At 41.8% G+C, this 19,904-nt stretch overlaps 1 long non-coding RNA gene across 1 annotated transcript in view; it reads right to left on the bottom strand.

Moving 5' to 3' along the window:
* Window positions 1-1,836: 1,836 nt before the first annotated feature.
* LOC140698891 (uncharacterized) overlaps window positions 1,837-19,904 on the bottom strand; it is a 90,310-nt gene continuing 72,242 nt past the window's right edge. Inside the window, exons 5-8 of the long non-coding RNA XR_012076894.1 lie at window positions 15,192-15,378; window positions 6,256-6,455; window positions 5,826-5,952; window positions 1,837-2,108 (exon numbers count right to left, since the gene is read on the bottom strand). This is a non-coding gene — a long non-coding RNA (uncharacterized lncRNA). The remainder of the gene's footprint in view (window positions 2,109-5,825; window positions 5,953-6,255; window positions 6,456-15,191; window positions 15,379-19,904) is intronic.

Here is a 19,904-nt window from a genome sequence, read left to right as displayed (position 1 = left end):
ACATCATGTCACAATCCTCTTGTTCAACCATGGATTGTTCAGCCAACTTTTTCCTTCCCCAGTTAATTACCTAAATGTCCTCCCTGCCATCCCACCACTTCTTTCTTTTTGAGAACTCTGCACTCCCCACACACCATCCTGAACGCAGGTGCCTTGCTGGCTGGGACCGAGATGTTTCAGTCTCAAACATCCTGAGTCCTTTCTCTTTCCACTTTCTAACTTAAAAAGGCCTTCCTGTGTCTCCCACCGCTCTGATTCTGAACGTCAAAAAATGCTCAGGTTACATTCACTCTGTGAATACCTCCCAGGTTTTGGCTAGGTTTCCTTCCCAAGATCTTCATTAAGGAGCTGCATCAAGAAGTTTAAAGGGGCTATTCTTACATTTGAGTGGAGGAGCCTGCAAGAAATTTAAATGGCTTTGAAGAGAGAGTTAACCAGGGACAGAGAGGTCGCAGGTCCTAGTCAACAGTGTCATGAGGCAAAATGTTCTTCAAAGGCTCAGAGTGGCTTCTGAACACGGAGTCGGCAGGGAGGAGGTGACAGGCAGTGAGTGGGGTGAGAGACACAGGGTACGGTCCCCCAGCAGGGGAAGAATTGGTTATTTTCTAGTTTTCCAATTTCTTACTACCTTTTTCTCTTATTGCCACATACCATCTCCTACGAATTAAGCATATCAATGTCAGTCATTTGGGCCACTTGGGAGAAGCTGCACGATGCCATTCACAGGGCTGGGACATGACAGCCACACCAGTCTAGGTTGAAAGACCAGTGGGGGTATTTCCATGGTAATCACGGGCATGCAGCAAACTCCCCAGCTTCAATGACCTCCTCTCAAAGTTGGCGCCAATAAAACTACCAAGCAAAATGCGTGATGATTCTGGCCAACATCTGTTTATTAGTTAAGTGCCTGTGACACCTGCCACTTAATAGGGAATGAGTACGATCAACGAGGCCCTGTCTACCTGGCCACACGCGCCCTGCCTTCCTGCCTTGGTGCAGCAGCACAGCTTGTTTAGCTGAGATGAGCGCCCCCAGAGCAGCCCCGACGGGAAAGCTCCCAGCTCTGCACGGCCAGACGTGTTCCTTTCCTTCTCAGAGCTGATCACAATTTGCTGTCGTCTGTTTTTATGTTTATCCCTTTTGTAACTGCCTCTCCTCCGGAGATTTTGCTCAAGCAGCACAGGACCAGGTGTGTCTTGTGGCCTGCCGGATATTCTGGGCTGGGAAACAGCCGAGCCCACATCTGGCTCTGGTGCTGAACGGAGAGAGCAGAAGGCCCAGGAGCCCATGCTGAACCGAGGCCCCTGCACACAAAATTATGGTCTGACTTTGGGCAAATTACACAGTCTTTTTTACCCTGAGATTCCTCATCTGTCCATAAAAATAACTGCCCATGGCACACAGAGTTACAAGTATTAAAGGAAATCACCAAATTCACAAAGTAGCCAAGGGGCTACCAGTGCATCCTAAACAGACACATGCTGCCTTTAAGGCTCTGACACACACCAAGCGTGGTGGTCGAACAAAGTGTACACTGCTAAGTGTCAGTGTGTTAAGTGCTTCATGTGTGCTATAATGATCTTCAGAACTTACAACAAGCCCAGGAAGTAACGAATATTATCATGCCCATTTCACAGACTCACCATCAGTTTAAGAGAGGTTACATTCAAGTCCAAGGCGCTATGGTGAGTAAATGGCGATTTCAACCTGAATATGGGCCCAGGCCTGGGCTCCATCTCTGTCCCATCCACCTGACCACTGCCTATGAATTCCACCTGTCCAATACCCAAGTTGAAGCCAGCCAGCTCTTAAATGCAATGTGTGTCACCGTTTGTCAATGTTGGTTCATTACCATAAACAGTTCTCAGAAAGCACTTCAGAAAGGAAAGTTGGACTCACATACCTGCCCACAAAGAAGAAGAATTCTGCCTTGCCTTCTCCTGTAACGTGCAGAAACCCTTCCCATTCACCACCGAATCCTTTTGTATGCTTCCTCCGTGTTCATGTTTACACATGGCTTATTAAAGTAGAAGTTACCTGCAGTAATTCCATCTCGGTTCCATTCCAAGCTTCCAGATTATCCATAATCAGGGTAATACCATAATTTTCTGTGAATGAAAACACTACAAATTGAATGAAAATATTGCAACCATGTCACTAAACAAAGAATGCTGAAAACAAGTCATCAGCGGCTGCCGCCACCCCCCAGTGAAGACAGGCCTGCAGCCATTCACAACGGTGCCCTCTGAGCAGACTCAGAATAAGAAAGGACAGATTACTGGCCCTAGATAGCTAGGTGCTTGTCTAAAGTATATATTCAGTCAGCCCAAATGTTGGCTTCCTCCCATATATTGAAAAGCATTAAATTCATGAACTTGAGATACCTGGCTTTCTTTAGATAACAAGCAATGTTTTATTGTTCTGACTACCTGGTCTTTGTTGTAAAGCTCCTATATAATCCTAGCTTCTCCCCTACTCTTGCGAGCAGTCCCTCAGAGTGTTCTGAGAGGCGGTCATCCTGGCTCGAGTCCTTCTGACAAATAAAACATAACTCTTAACATTCAGGCTGCACGTTTATTTCAATCAAGTCCCAGAATAGACACAACTCATCAATTGTGTAATGGGACACACTGGATCAGGAACCAAAAGAGTGTAGTAGTCCCTAAGAACTACGGCTCCCTCTTTCTTCCTGTCATTATACAATCCCACCAGAACTCATTACTTTGCTGTCTGCTCCTCTGGCAACCAAACTCAGAGAAGAGTCAACTCAGCAGAGCGTCCTGCTGGGGAGAACCCCCGCAGCAGCACTGCAGGCTGCCTGCCCTCCCGCACGCTCTGACGACCGCTAGTGTCCTCCGTGGAAACCAGGCCAACAGAGCTGTTCCCTACAGCTACAAAGTCCCAAATATTAAATAAAACCTTTCATTTTATACTATATGTTACATATATACCCATCTCTGAAAACAGCTTTGCCAGAAGCCCAAATCTTCAACATTAATCTGCAAAGGCAAATCAGGTCCCCAAGGGAAAACAAGCCTTAAGACGATGCTAAGACCTCCAAAGTCCTCTCCACGACCATAAACCAAACTGCCTGTAGGTCTGCAGCTGCAGGAGGCTACATGTCTGCTTTTAAAGCAACCCCTTCCTGCCCTCGGGTGCTACAATGCCCTTCTACGCCCTCCCATCTCAGGGTAAGAGCACCCACTGCAGAACCTTGCTGGGCAGCACTGACAGGACTGGACAATGAGGATCAGAGCTAAACTAAGCCTTCTGATGACACGAGTTGTCACTCTGTCACTTTACAGATGAAGATATATATAGAGAGAGGTGGGGTGTTATTGTTCAAAGTCACACAGCTAATAAGTGGCAAAGTCTATAACTCTGCTCCTCCCTCTGGTGTGACGCCCCAACTGGGACAACCACAGGGTTCTTTCGTGCCTGCCTGACCAGTTCTTTCCTATCACTCATGACCCACCACAGGGTCTGAAATTAGCCTGCATTTGCAGCATCTTTTCCCTCCAGTTTCTCAGGAACAAGGCTGTTCGGGCCACTTTATGACTTCCAGGTCCCCGAAATCTCCGTGCTCAGGCTGCTCTTGCCTGTGCATCCGGCCCGCTGCTCAGAGGCTCTTCCTCCCCTGCAGGAGGACGTTTCTACTCTTCACAGGGACACCCCCTTAGGGGATCCCTCCTCTCGCCCTCAGCATGGCAGGTGTCCCAGGCCACATCGCGAGATGCCCCATTAGGACAGTGTGCGCCCAGGTCTGCTAAGTCAGACCAGCAGCCTCAGAGCCAGGGATTATGCCCAGGTCACACTGCAAACCTACTGCCCGCCTCACAGACCCCAGCCAGCAGGTCACCTGGAAGTCACAGCAAGTGCCCCACCCAAACCAGAAGCCTCTTCATTTCCCAGCACCACTGATGACTGGTTTCCAAACTGGTCAGTTTCGCACAAAACAACACCTTCTTCTGTGTAGCGGGTGGTTTTTGCTTCTGCACCCCATTCTTACTGAAAACGTTAAGGGAAACCAAAAAGCCTCTTCTCAACCCTTTTCTGATGATACCCTCCCACCCACAATATACATATGCTCAAGAGATTTGGATCCACGTGATTTTGTTTCCCTTATGATTAGTGGCTCCAAACACTGCGGGATTATTTTTCCTTTGAGGGTATTAGGACTCAGTTTCTCGGCTTTAATCTGTTTTTGTCTTTGTCTTCTTTGTTCCTAGCAGTTGCCACCTCTTACTCCCTTCAGCAGCCTCCCTCCCAACTTCTAGTCTAGGAAATCAGCTGTGATGAGGGGCACGGGGGCATTCACAGAAGATGCAACAAAGGCAAAGAGAGGCTATATAATTTGCCAAAGATATCACCTTCAACCCCCAACAGAGTGTGTCATGTCCCTGTGTTTAACTCTTATTCTAAGCAAGTTAACTTTTTGTAGATTATGTTTATAAAGATGAGAAATCAAAATACATACAAGGACACACATCAACTCTAAGATATTCATTAACTCCACTATTTTGTTTCTATTTATTTTATTTGTATTAAAAAATTAAGAACCCCTGCAACCAATATAGCAAAATGTTACTGGGTTTTAAATACAGAATATAGAGGGGTTAAGTGTGTCATTACTCATCCTTATATGTATGTTCACAAGATAAAATTATTTGAAAGTCTCTCTCCCCTCTCCCTACTCACTACTGGCTCTCACCTGAGATCCCAGACCACACATCTAACAACCTTTCACTTTACCCACAGCTGAACTCATCAGTTTTCCCCCAGAAAGCCCTCTGCAGCTTTCCCTCCTCAGAACACAGCAGGACCATCATTTAACTCATTAATCCACCCAGAAACCTGGGCCTTACTCCATCCTACCTTCACAGACAGCTTTAAATCTTTCTTTTTACCATCTAAACATGCCTTCAATCTGTTCGCTTTTACCCACTATCCTACCGCTCAAGTGGAAGCCACCAACACTGCCCACCTGGACTCACGAGTCTCCCAAGTGGCCCCACAGCCACTCTCCCCTACTTGAGACAAATGGGATTGTGTCACTCCCATGCTTTTTGGGCTCTTTTCAGACCCACTGTTCATAGAAGAAACTCCAATTTCTTCACCTTGTGAAGGTGTTTGCCATGAAACTGTCAGCTCATGGAGGGCAGGGCACGCCCTCTCCCCTCAACCCCACTCTCTGGCAGAGCATCAGCTTGGGAGGACCCGCTGAGCTACATCAGCCTGTATCCTAAACCTGGTCTTGGGTTCTTAGCAAACTGCTTCACTTATCCATACATATCCAAGGTAGATAAGAAAGATTTTAGATGTTGAGCTAGACTATTCATTTGGGGATTTTGCACTGGCAACCTGCAAGTATATGTTCTAATATTTGTGTCTTGTTAAAACCACACCCAGATTAAAGGAGTATTTGTGGAATGTCTTCGGAGTAAAAGGGTTCTGTACTTTTACAGATTTTATGTTTTATAACATGAATAACCCGGACAGGGTCACAAATGGAACCGCCTCACAAGTGACAGAAGACAGGTGAGATGCATATAGCAACAGGTCACAAAGATGGTAAGAGCAAAGTTGTTTCTCCAAACCCCAAAAAAATTCCTCCAAGAACAGAAAACTCAGAATTTTGAAAGTAAAATACTATCATATAAAGAAAGAAAATAAATAATCCTCTTCATCAGGGTTTCAAGATCTGACTGCAGAGTTATTAGCAGGCTATACTGAATCCTAGCACAGAAAAATCAGATGGACTACTGGTGAGTAAGTTCCAGGAAAACGGCAGTAATTCCTCCATTTGAAAGAGGACACACACTCACTTGTTCAAGGTGATTGTAAACAACATTCTGCAGAAATTCAGAATATTCAGGCACCGCTTCTAGATGGTGATGACACGGAAGGATGGCTTGGATGCATGCTTCTAACTGAGTCACCGGCATTCTTACACTGCAGGGGGAAACGGAGGCCCTCAGCCAAGAGCAGAGATGTTCCTGTCATGTATCCCAGGTCGTGCCTCGGGGACTCAGTGTCCTGTAGCAGTCCGGCCCCAGGCGAGGACCAGCAGCGTGGCCCACCCAAGCAGGAAGGGCACTGTGCTTGAGAAAGCCCACACCAGATGGGAGCAAGAGTGGCTGGTGGGGTTTTGTGAACCTATGAATGCTCATACAAAAACACCTGCATACATTCAAGTGATACAATTAACAGTAGCATTCTTTTTAACAAAATTTCAAATGTCAGTGGTAATTTTACCATTCCTTTTCTCTTGTCCCCTGCACTCTGAGACAGGCTTAGGTTCTCTCACACTTGCAGCTCTGATGCAATAGTTGTGAAGTTATTTTACTTTACTGCAAGTGTCTTCACTCCACGTGTCACTGTGGATGTCGTCTCTTAACACAGTCAGATATCTTCCTGGATCTCTCCATGAGTTCCTTGCTCCTGCTTCTCAGATCCTGAGATAAAGAACAGGTGAAGGCACATGACTGGAAAAGTCAATGTGGACTTGAGCAAAGTCCTCAGTGACCCCCTAGGTGAGTGTTGACCACCCCTTAGCTTCGATTCTCAAAGTTCTGCCCAGGGTGACATCCAGACAGGAGGGAGTCCTGGGCCCAATTAAAAGCTGTGTGGCTTGGGTGCGGGGAAAGGTGCAGGAGCTAGTTCCGTAGCCGGGACCCTCCACACCTCTGCTCCTGTCTCTCCCGAGGCCCCGCTGCCAAGCCCCCACGTTCCCTGATATTCTGTCCTTCTCTTCTACTCTACTTCAAACCCTTTTCCTCTTCCTTTATTCCCTGATTATCTGCAGCTGGAGAGATTTTTCCATCACAAAATCTGAAAAAATTTCCTGCAGCTGAAAAAGAGGTCTCCAGAGGCCAATGCCCATATGGTGGTTCCTGAAGAGAGCCCCTGGTTAGGGGGACCGTCACCAACACTCACGGGACATCAGGTATGTTACAGGGTCGACCACCCCCAACAAGAGTTTGCTGTGACCCCAAGGCACGCACAGCATCCCTGCTCACTAAAGTGTAGTTGTAATCCGTTATTAAGAAGCAAAAATAAAAAAAATTTCTCATGTTTCTTACTAAAATTATTTATGAGTTAGAAAAAGAAATTGTAAAAGAAAAGAACAAATTTGACTCCATGTTAGATGTGTTCGTTTGGCTTTAAACCTGTACCTTGTTTTCTAGGCTCCGACTTGCTATCTCTGCACCTTTTGTAAAAAAAAGTTGCCTTTAGCCTGAAATATCCAGGACAGCCTATTCTCCGGGCTCTGATCTTTAAGGATATTAGCTCTTCTACACTTATGTACAGATGGCAAGTTGCAAAATAGATAATAACCTTTCTTTTATTTGGAGGTTTTACGGGGGCACCTTAATTTGACCCACCATGGACAGCTGCAGGAACAAAGGATTCCAAGGACAAACAATTCGTACAGCGAGAAGTTTGCAACAACCAACCACATCCCCGCCGCTTTTTAGTATAAAAGGAGACTGAATTCTGCTTTGGGGAAAAGAGTTCTACTGGATATCAATATGCCATTTTCTGGGTCTGCCAGATTTTCAAATGAAGTCACTATTCCTTACTCCAACATCTCATCTCCCCATTTATTGGCCTGTCATGCAGCAAGCAGAACGAGTTTGGACTTGGTAACAAAATGACTGCATTAGAGGTAGTATGTCTCCACTGTTTCCTCATTTCCAGTATGTCACAACCTATCAATTTTATATGCTGTTTAACAACATGACAAAGACCTATTATACGGAATTGATTCCACAGAAATAAAATTATTTCTACTCCCTCAAGACTTTTTTCTTTTCTATTTTATTTTGTTTTGCTTATTGAAAAGAAAATAAAAGTCAAATCATTTTATTTCATGTATTTTTATAGCTACATAATGTAAATACTACAAAAATATTTAAATTGCAATAAAAATTGTTAATATATTTGTATAAAGATATATAAACAATCAATGCAGATTAGGAAAGGAGTAGATATTTACTAAAAATCTACTGCACATCCAGTCTTTTACAAGCATATCCTGGAATATAAGCTCTATTATCCAGGGGTCCCCCACCCCCATTCTCACTGCCGATTCCCTTAGTAATCAACTACCAAGGCACCAGCATAGAACCATGCGATCGCTATTTTAGGTATAAATGAATGAATTAGCTCATTCAATTCTAAAACAGAAACCTTAAAATAAATACTGAACTTATTTACAGATAAACAAATTTGGACACAAAAAAGTACAGTTTCTCCCCCAAGACACAAAGATAATAATTGGTAAAGGCAAGATTTGAACTAATCTGCCTGATTATAAAGCTAAGGTGGAAATCCCCTTCGACTGTGTAGGTCCAGCAGCACAGCCCATCACCCTATCTTTGTTCAGATCTGGCTTTAGACAGCCTGAGACAGCACCCCATTCCTATGGAACTCGAGGGGAAACGATAACAATAAGGATTTTATATTCAGTAGTTTCTTAGGTCTCAATTATATAAAGTGTCAGCAGGTCAGCAGAAAACTCTGGGAAATATGAGTGGGTCCAGAGCTTTTCGCTGATAAGAAACTCAATCTATCAGGACAGAGTGACCTTCCCATGAGTGGCCTCATGAACATAAACTAAAGGCAGCTGAAATGAAAACTAGCAAGAACATGGAAGTGAAGCAGGAAGGATCCCTACTATCCCCTGCCCAGTTGCCTCTTCACCCGCATGGACAAGATGGCAGAAGACCCAGGTTCTTGTCTAAGTTACAACATCATGGATTCTCACCCATAAAATGTTGCGACTCTATGCTGTCTTAAGTCCTTTACAACTAAAATATGATGACACCAATATCTCAGCGGAATGTCTATGTCTCCACTTTCTCTCTTCTATTAGGAGACTATATCTATGGCCACAAACAGAAATTCAATTAAAAACACCATGCACGAAGCCTGGTGAAAGTCTGTGTAAGAGACATTGTTCTCACTCTCTGTGAATGAAAACTCAGAAAAAGTGGACCTTCTCCCTCTGTAAGTGGGAGGTAGACTGATTTTGTGTGTGTGCGTGTTTACACGCACATGTGTGTGTGTAAATCATATAAAATTTATTCTGGGATTTGCACAGTTTTTTTTATGATACTGTCATTTCATGAGGATGAGCCAACCTTTAAAGTAATTTGAATCTATTTTTCTGAGAGGCTCTTTTGGTGGAGGATGGGAAAGGGGAAAGGAAAGGAGGAAAGAAGTAAATGAAGCAAAGCTGTAAGAATACTGCTAGGGAAAGGCAAGACATTAATTTTGTTCCTACTTGCATCACACACAAATTAGGGACTGGCTTTCCCCCATGTCTTGTCAAGCACTGAGCTGCAGAAGAACAGGCGACAGCCCATTTCTCATTGAGCTTGTGACTGTATGTGACATCTTATAGACACAAATTATTTAACCTGATCAAACACTCGAGCAGCAGGATGTAATTCTCCTAATTTGAGAGACAAGAAAACAGGAAGTGAAAGACGGTATATAGCTTGACAAAAGTCAGAGGACAAGTAAACTAAAGAGGATGAATTCAAACTCAGATCTGAATGCAGAGTCTGATATTCCCACTCCCAGGGCTGGAAAATCCTTAACACAAGGTTCCCCAGCTCCTCTGCATTGTTCCTGGCACCAAGCATTTCCCATGGCGATGGTCTCCAGTTCTCAGACACAGCGCTCTGTGCAGCCAATAACCTCCATTCGACCTTGATCATCTACCTGCCATGCCTACCAGGCTTCACCATACAGGCAGGAAAGCTGGATTTCAAGTGCATACAAAGCCACCCTGGTTTAAGCTGGACTGTTTATCAGCTTTTCCAGCATAAAGGCAGCCATGAAAGTGCTCACAGTTTGTACATGAGCCACACTACCTCCCTCCATCTGTCTCCCCACCTATACTACTTAGCTATGACCATTTTGAGAATCTTGGAAACAAATTTTTAAAAACAGAAAAGAAAGGATTCTGTAACAAGTACTTAATACTTACAATTTTAAATGAGAAGTTACAAAGTGAGTATTTACAAACCGAATCTGCCTTCCTAGGTGTCAGTTTTAACAGTTAAAAAATATAATAGCAAAAATTTCTCACTTAAAAAATTAACAAAAACATCAACAATAATCTGGAATAAACTCAAAAACAATGCCCATGTTGTACATGGAGAAAGTACAGGACTGTACTGAGGGGTAAAGTAAAAGTGTGAAAGTAGAGACATCAACCTTTTGTATGGAGGAAAGCAGTTTTAAAGATGTACGTTCTCCTAAAGATAATTCAAAATTACTAAAAAATCCCATGACAACACTTATCTGTTTTTTTTTAACTTGAAAAAATTATATTAGAATTCTTCAGGAATAATAAAGTCATAATACAAACCAAGAAATTTAGGGATCGAAAAAAGAATCAAAAAATTCGCACTGTAATATATTAAATAAATTTTTACAATATGTAAGATATAGTGCTAGAGTAAGAAAGTAAGATTGACAGAATTAAATCATGAGCTCAAAAAGAGACTCTAGTATACATAAGTATTTTTTACAGGTGGGATTTCAAATTAAAAAGCAAAGTATGAATTTAATAATTGTCTTGTTACAATCAGAGAATACCTGGAAAAAACAAATTCTATTCCCGTCAAAATGACCACAAGAAAAATTACAGAAAATGATGTAAATATTAGAAAGTACTAATAAGAGCAAATACAACTCTTTGCTCATATCAATTCAGCTTCTCCTCACTGTAACAAGTACCATTATCATCTCCATCTTAGAGATTAAAAAAACCTACAGAAGAAATTTATACCATTATAAGAAAGCATTTCTAAGAATAAAACCCAAAAAGAAGACATTTACTATCTTAAGATTATTTTGGGCCACAACAATAATGAATCTACTGAACAAAATGAAAGGCAAGAAATGACAAGTAAAAGCTCTCTGATACATGTTGATGAAGACAAGGGGTTAATGTTCATAATACACATTGAGCTGTCACAAAGCAGCAAGAAGCTCCCCCACTTAAATGTTTGCAAAGGACAAAAGGGATCATTCACTTTTTAAAAGTCAGATGGCTAATGAGTGAAAAATGCTCAAAACCTCACTGGTCATCAAGTGCAAACTAAAATAATGAAAATCATTTTGCTCGTCATATTGGCAAATATGTTTAAAAGATATTATAGCTAGTGTCCATCTTTGAGACAACAAACTGTGAGCGATCTTTTGGAGGATGACATGTCAATGGATATGTAAACTCTGAAAAACGTGTGTGCACACAGGCTGAACTCCACTTTTAGGAATCGTTACATTTAGAAAACATCAGTTCAAAAAGATGTACTCATCAGAACATTTGCACAGCACTGTTTACAATGGTGGGAAGAAATGCTGTAGTGAAATCATATCCAGCGATAGAGAATTGGTTACATAAGTTATTCTACATCTTTTCATTCCCCACAGGAGAAGGAATTTCAAGATTCACTTGAAAGCATCCTGTGATGTATGAAGTTGTCACATCCAAGGACTAAATTTCCAGAAACCTTAGCTAAAGGAATACTCATACAAGATCACAGGAATGTTTGTACAAGAAGGATGCCAGTCAAACACCCTTTCTGACAGTGGAAAATGGAGAAAACTTAAGTGTTCACCATCAAGACAATGATGCGGTAAATCACGGAGAGCTGTGGGCACTAAAGTTGCAGCGTTTCGGCGTGGTCCAAGGCCTTGTCCACAGTACTCTCCCACGAAAGGTGTCGTTACACAAGAGACCAAACCTGCACATCAGGAGACCCCTTTACTCTATCTGAAAGGACCGGGTGAGTCTGGAGTGGGAGGAGGTCTATGATATATACGTTAGTGAATAAACCGAGCTACAGAAAACATATAGTATGGCCTTATTTTTCAATAAAGCATATATACACACACATATACATAGATTCCTCATATACGTGTATGTATGTGTGTATATATATATGACAAAGGCATAAAGGTCATGAAATATATACTCCACATTGTCAGCAGCTTTTACTCTCAGGAAAAAAGGGGAAGGGAAGTAGGGGACTTTCGGTACCACCACAGTTCTCTTTTCAGAATTTCAATTAAGTATACTTGGAATTTAAAAGTTTACTTAAGTACGAAGTAAAATGGACGATGCCTCCACAAAACAGAATGCTATACTGGTCATTAAAAATCATGTCAGGGGAGATAGAATATTGTAGAAAAATGTGTAATAAGCCGAATGGAAAATGGAGGTCTCCACACAGTAAACAGGCACACAGTGCTCGCTGGTTTTTATGACAGAGCTCATACACACTGATGAAAAGAACAGAAAATAGATGTTAAAGTGTTAATTATTATCTTTGAGTACTGGGACCAGGATAGACCCTTTTGACTCTTTTTTCAGACTTTTATATTAAATACACATTATTTTTCATCTGAAAAATGCATTTTTAGATGTCTAGTACCACACATTGGAAAAAATACATGAGTAGTTACAGAAACAAATAACTAGGAGACACCGCAGCACCGTCACACAGTGTAGAAAGGGCGATCCTGAATAACACCACGCAGTTACATAAGGACCCACAAGGTGAGAGCACCCGCTGTAACAGGACGCGGCTCCCTTCCATTTGTCAGTTGTGTCTTCAGGGCTGAGGCATTTCTGAGCACGGCCAGTGTCAGTGCTGGTGTCTGGATGGATGCCACTGGAGGTGAGGGCACCTGCACCCGAGAGGAAGAACAGAAGTAATCCTCTGCTTTTTCTGTCTTGTTTCTTTGTTACTTTTAAAGAGAGGCGTAAATAAGATAAACTGAATCTTCCTTACTGAAATTTCAGTAATGAAGCCATTTTTAAAGTGTTCACAACTTATATTCTGCCTATAACTGTCTTTTCAAAAAAGCCTCATATTTATTAAATGTTAATTAACTCAGTTAATTAACTACATGTTGAAACCTTTTAAAAAACATGAAATGCACTACGTGAAAGCACCACACATGCAGTGACTAGCTCAGCTGTTTTGACGGCAGTGCAGTCAGCCCCCACCATCCCGAGACCCTGAACTCCTGATGCTGGGAAGAGAGCACGCTGCTTCCTCAGATGGAGAGAAACGGTAAAAGCATTTTCTGAAATCTACAGCACTGACAAAACATAACTGCTTAATCCCAGGCTCCTTTGAGGCTGTCATTTTCCGTTTCTGGCCAACACCCGTCAATGAGCAGAACCACCCCATTCCCGAGTCATGGGACTCACGTGGGCAGCAGTTTTGGAGAAATTTCCAGTTATAGAATGTTAACCAACTATACATAAAACTCTGAAAAAGAAAAGATGCAATAATCTGATTTTGGAAGACACTCAAAATATTCTCCCAAGTCTTAGTATTTGGAAAGGCTGGGCTTCTCCTAAGCCACTTATTTATTTCACAGCCAGTGAGCATCTCCCACAAACCCTGCTTCCCTGTGTGTGCTGGGAGCCTCAGGCACATTGATGCTGTCTATCTTATTAGTCACAAGGCAGAGGCGTGTGTCTCACGCCTGCAACTCTCACACAGGCTCAACTCCGAGCCTCAATTTGTGAACTTGGCCCCATTTTCTCACCTGTTTATTTGGTATCTGTTCTTCTGTAAGCTGCCTGAAGTGCTTCTTGGAACAAGTCAGAAGAATGAGTGGGTAGAGAAATGGACAGATGGACAGGTGAGAGATGGGCAGACAAACAGGGAGACTCCAAGAGAAGGGGAGCAAACAAAATTTCCTATGCAAAACCCTCTTCTAGTCAAGGAAGAAAACCATCACGAAGAAGTGTGAAGAGGCAGGTGGCTTAGGACTGTTTCCTGGATTCCATCAAAAGTCACACCACGTGATGAGAGGGTAGAAGTATAAATAATAAAAGAAAAAAAGCATGCATGTTTGAAAAATATATCTACATTATGTACTTTCTAAAGAATAGATTTATATCAGCAAGGCTCAATAACACAATCTTTGGGTATTTACAGAAGTGAGAATCCCATCTCCAATCCGCAAGACATCCCTTCGGAGCACTGAGAGTCTACACGGTGCGATCATAAAGCCGTAACCGCAAAAGCTGTGCTATCCTGCACTTACGAGGAACGAGCAGCTGTGCTTGGCCTTCCCACGCGCGTCGTTTACAACCCACAGCACCTCTACGGGGGAGGGATGACTAGCGAGCCCTGTCTCTGCAGGAAAGAAAAAAGTCCGGGAGAGACTAAGCCGACCTACAAGTTCTCCATTTCACAGGACTTGTCACTCCAGAGCAGGACTCGAACTCGGCCCACGTCTGTAACCACAGTACTACCGTAATTTATGTGCTTTTTGTGTGTATAATACATTTGTTTCTGGCATGAAAGTGCATTTAATAAATGATCGGTTGTCTTGTATATTTCATTAGCTCACAATCTTTATATTTTTGAATTGTACTCTTCCCCTGGAGAAATGAATGGAAAGAGCAGTGGTCAGAATGAGGTGGGGCTTCATTCTTTATCTGTTACCTCATCTCATCCAAGTCCCCAAGCAGGGAGAAGGAGCAAATGTTCTCTTCATCTTTTAAAGAGAGGGCTCCAGTGATGGTGATTTACTCAACTCCAAAACTAAGTCTGGGGGAAGGGCACATGCAGCAACGAGAGCAGTATCACCTGTAGGAAGGCAAAAAGAGCTCAGGGGATGGCTCAATGGGTCAGCCTGATTTAATTTCAATTGATAATTCAATAACACACTCTAAAAATACTAGCATGCAATGGATTTGCTCTTTCTTGACATCTAGCAAGTTTCCACAGCCGACATGTAACATTATCATGAACTAGTGAAAAGAAGAGTCCACAGACAAGGAAAATCAATGCCACAGGCAGGCTGAAACCCAGGCTGGAGGAAAGGAAGAGAAAGGGCATATTTAAGAAGAGGGGAAAGTCTGGGAAAAAGACATCATCACAAGGACTCTCAAGCATCATCCAGCAATCATATAATCATTCTTTCAAGAGAGAGTTACTTAGGTCCTATTTTGTGCGAGATTTTACAAAGGGCAAAGAGAGACCACAGCGTCCATGGTGGCAGCAAGTTGCGGGGCTATAATACAATTCTAATCTTGGTACCTTGCACAATTGTCCTCAGTATAAAGGCAAAAATTAAAGTAAAATAATACTATGTAAACCATACACATTGCTGAAATAAATTAAAGAAGACCTAAATACCTGGAAAGACAAACCACGCAAATTCCTGGATCACATGACAATATTCTTGGGATGGCAGTGCTCCCCAGAGTGAAGCACACATACAACGTGGTCTTGATCACAATCCCAGCGGGCTCCTCAGCAATAACTGACTAGCTTCTGCTACAATTCATATGGGAATTTGAGGGTCTCAGTAACCAAAACGTACCTGAAAGAGTAGAACAAAGTGAGAGGACTTGTAATTCTCAATTTCAAACATTACAACTGTATCTACAAGTGAGATTAGAGGCCATTTTTAAGGTATTATTGTGTTTATCCTTATTTTCTAAATTCTGTACAACGAATATACCTGTTAGAATAAGAAAAATAAAAACTAAAGTATCTTTTAAAACATGCACACCGATTCATTCATTGGGGAAAATTATTTTAACTATAAAGAGGTAAACAAATATCTAGTGAAAAAGGACTACTTAAAAACAAGTCTGCATTTACAATTTTCATAAATTGAAAACTGAAAAGCACAAACACATCAAATTTCTAGGGAGACTGGTGAAACATATTAATAATTATTTTCAAAAATTCTAATTGCACAATGAAAACACAAGAAAGAGAAAATCCTGATTGACAGGAAACTGCGAACACGTGGAGAGCAAAGGCCTTGAAATCACTGTTCCTTTAACTCTGCTACTAGCTCAATAGGAGAGGAAATTCCTCACTGAGGGGACAGTGGAATCCCATGCATAAGATAGGATACACAGTACAAACTGCAGTAGTATCGGGAGTGAATATGTTAGAAGAATTCTGAAGTTACAACATTGCTGAAAAACTATAAAAACACTGACAGACAGATTAAAACACACAGTCATACATATTATATAGAAACATGAACTCTGCTCCCATGTTGCATAGAAATACAAACATATTTGTTCATTTATGGGCACTGATTACTTTATCCCAGGTAGAATATTTCAACTAAAACAAATAATCAATATTACACTCCTATTGTCAAATGTACTTGATAACTTACTCTGCTATGTAACCATATGTGTCTAAGATAGATCTAAAATTAGTGAAAAAGAGCTTTGTATGGCTTCTTGAATTCTTCTCAAAATTCCAAGCTTAATTTTAAAATAGATCTGAGCAGTATTTCTATATTATCTTTTCCCTTGTGAAATGAACAACACAGTCTGTTGTCAAAATTCTGTCCTTACAATGATTCACGAGCACCATATTCTCACAAAACTGCTGGACAGCAAGTCACTATCCAGACACTGTGACCAAATAAATGAAACAGAAGGAAGACAGTGATCCTATTCTGGAGGGCTTATAGTCTGTGTCAACACTGGGGTTTTTACTTGATTGGTTTGATTGGGTAGCAAAATAAAATCAATCAAGTACTTTCTTTGAGCATTCTATAAGTCATGACTGTTTTTAGTGTCATTAGCAGGAAAGACTTAAGCATGACTTGGTTAGGTCAACTAGCAACAATCATCACTGGAGAGTGAGTAATAAAGAAGTTAACTGATAGCAATGCTTCTGCCTACATGAGACCTAAAATAAATCTACACTGATATCCGAAAGGAAAATAAGGAGATGAGGTCCCCAATGAGAAAACAAACTAACAAGAAATCAAAAAATGAAAGTCATTTTCATTAACGATTCCAGGCAGTAGTGGAGCATGGTGGTGAAGATCACAAATGCTGGGGACAAACATGAGGGTCTGAAATCCCACAGCACTAGGTAGATGTGACACTGATATTTCAGTGAAATTTTCTGCATCTCAGTCTCCTATCCATAGACTGGGGACAACAACTGCACCCATCTCCTATAACGGTCCTAAGAATTAAGTTATTTTATATATAAAAGCTTAAATAAAATACCTCAGAGTTTAAATAATACCCCAAAAGCACAAGAAACAAAGAAAACAGAGACAAATTGCAGTTCATCAAAATTTAAAACTTTGCTTCAAAGGGCACCATCCAGAAAGTGAAACAACAACACAGAGGAGAAAATTTTTTCAAATCACTTATCTGGTAAGGAATTTGTATCTCAAAATGAAGAAAAAAAAACCCTACAACTCAACAATAAAAAGGCAACTCAATTAAAAGGTTAATAAAGTATCTGAAAAGGTATTTTTCAAGGAAAATATACAAATGTCCATAAAGCACAATGTAATGATGTTCAATAGCATTAGCTGTAAGGGAAATCAAGTCAAAACCACTAGGAGAAACCGCTTCACACTCACTACAATAGGGTATAATAAAAAAAAAAAGCGTAACAAGCACTAAAGAGGACACAGAGGAAGCGGAGCACGCAGCCCTTGCTGGTGAGGATGTAACACAGCGTGGCCACTTTGGAAAACAGCCTGGCAGGGCCTCAGAGAGTTGAACATTTCGTTTCTGACTTACCCAGCAATTCTGCTCTCTGGGCACACACGTAAGAGAACTGAAAACAAATATCCACATAAATAATCCCACATGAGTGTTCACGGCGACATTACTCATCACAGCCAAAAACAGAAACAACCCAAATGCGTATCACCTGATGAATGGGTAAACAGTGGGGCCCAGCCATAGAGTGGAATGTTATTCAGCAATAGCATAGCATAGAATAGTGACTAAGGCCACAACATGAGCAAATATTGAAAACGTTACTCAGTGTGAAAGAAGTCAGTCACAATAGACGTTTCCACTTATATGAAGTGACTCGATTTACATGAAATGTCCAGCACAGGCAAATCCACAGAGAGAAAAGTGGCTCCTTGGGGCTGGGGGAGGATGGGGAAGATGGGAATGTCTGTTTATGCGTACAGGGCTTCCTGTTGGGGGGATGAAAATATTCTAAGATTGAATGGGATGCACAATTCTGGGCATAGAGTAAAAACCGATGTACATTTTAATGGGTGAATTGTATTAAAACTCTTAAGAACAAAAGGACCTTGGGCCAGTATCTTCCATAGTAAATGCAAATTGCTAACTTTTATTAGAGGAAAAAGAAACTGCTCTCAGCATGAAAGCAGGAGATCAGCAAATGTGAGTTAACCGAAATTGGACAAGAGCATTTCACTTGAAACAGTTGCTGAGTGTACACGAAATATTCAGAAATAGGAAAATCACCTTGACATCACGAGGAAGCATTCTGTTTCAAATACAGATCAAGGATTCGGCAAGCCCAGCTGCCAGAAATGACCAGAGAAGAAACCTGGTTTATAAAACTAGCACCAGAGACAACAAGGAATGGTGATGAGGAAAGCAGGTGGCAAATATCTGGAACAGTTCACTACAAATAATTTCTCCACCAAAAATTGAAAAATAAAATGAAAGTGATGAAATGCTCTGTTGACATCTCGAGAATGGGCTTCCTTCGGTGCTCGACTGTTCTGTAACCCCGATTGAGAGACTAAGGAGAATCAGCATGGCTCCTGGGGGTCCCCAAAGGATTGCCCACCAGCACGCTGACCACCATCACATCTGCCAGGTTTGAATTGCAGAGAAGAGACCAAGTTCTGAAAGGCACAGGAAATATTGACAAGGGAAGAAAACGCTGAGGTCAGTCCTGGGACAGAGGCCCTCTGAGCAGAGGCCAGAAGGCTTCAGGTGAACTGCAGTAGACCTGGGGCAGGAAGGGATCACGGGGGAGCATATCTCAATTCTCTTCTGTCTCTGCCTCCGGTAGGAGAGATAAAGCCTGCATCCTTCTCACCTGGAACTGTGGGTTCTGGCTGGAAGAAGTCTTACTGACAAGGAATGATTAGTCAAGACTCTGTGGAAAAAGTCAAGAAATCGAGAGGGATTAGGGAGCCATCTCCATGAGCCTCTCAAATGCTCCCATATTTATAGGGTATAATCAAAGGAAAACTTCGTTAACAGTTGTGAGATAGTAAGGAGGAAATTCGGGAAAGACAGGATGAGGCAGAGATTGTAGAATACACAATGAGTACAAAGGATTAGTGTATCTTTAGGGAAGTCATGGGGTGAGGGGAACAAGATACATTTTTAGATATGTTCATTAAAAAGCAGACCACCAGACCAGCCTGGTCCTTGTTTTGGGGATAATACATTATCTAACAACACACAAGCCCAGCGTTTATAGCTGAGGGTCTCGGTCCTTGCTTTACAACCAGCAGAGTGCTATCTAAAACCTCAACTACACAAGCAAAGCATTGTCTCTGCTTTTTAAGGCAAGGAGTCTGGAGTGAGGATGCACAGGAACTTGCTTGTAAAGCAGTATCAAAGCATATTTTTTCTTCTTAAAATTCAGAGGCGACTGGGGTGTGTTACAATTTGTTAACCCAATCATCTGCTTCCACATGGAACCATTATGGAGGACACCCTAGGATGAAAATCCTGGATGTGGGTCTTTTCCTGCCATCTTCAGCCACTCTATCAGGGTCTAGGCACATCCGTGAATAACGATCCTACAGTACCACTCACTCTCTTAACTCCTGGTGATTGAAACTTAATTTTAGCTCTACACAACTTAACGTAGAAAAGTTTCAGCAATAAAAGATATAATATTCCATTTATATCTCATCATATTACTGATTTTCTGATTGCTCTAAGCTGCTTCTACTTGGTAAACACCTCATTCTGAAGCTGAATTCAGTAATTTCCATTGTGCATTTCTAGCCAGTTTGGGCTCGCTAACTTCTTTTGGTCAAATATCGATATACTTAATTGATTTCTTTGTTTATCAATTTCAACCAGGAGGAGAGGGAGTGTCACTCTTTTCCTC

Source organism: Vicugna pacos, chromosome 10, assembly GCF_048564905.1.
Source record: "Vicugna pacos chromosome 10, VicPac4, whole genome shotgun sequence".
NCBI classification, from domain to species: domain Eukaryota; kingdom Metazoa; phylum Chordata; class Mammalia; order Artiodactyla; family Camelidae; genus Vicugna; species Vicugna pacos.
This window is presented reverse-complemented; position numbering and strand designations above follow the sequence as displayed.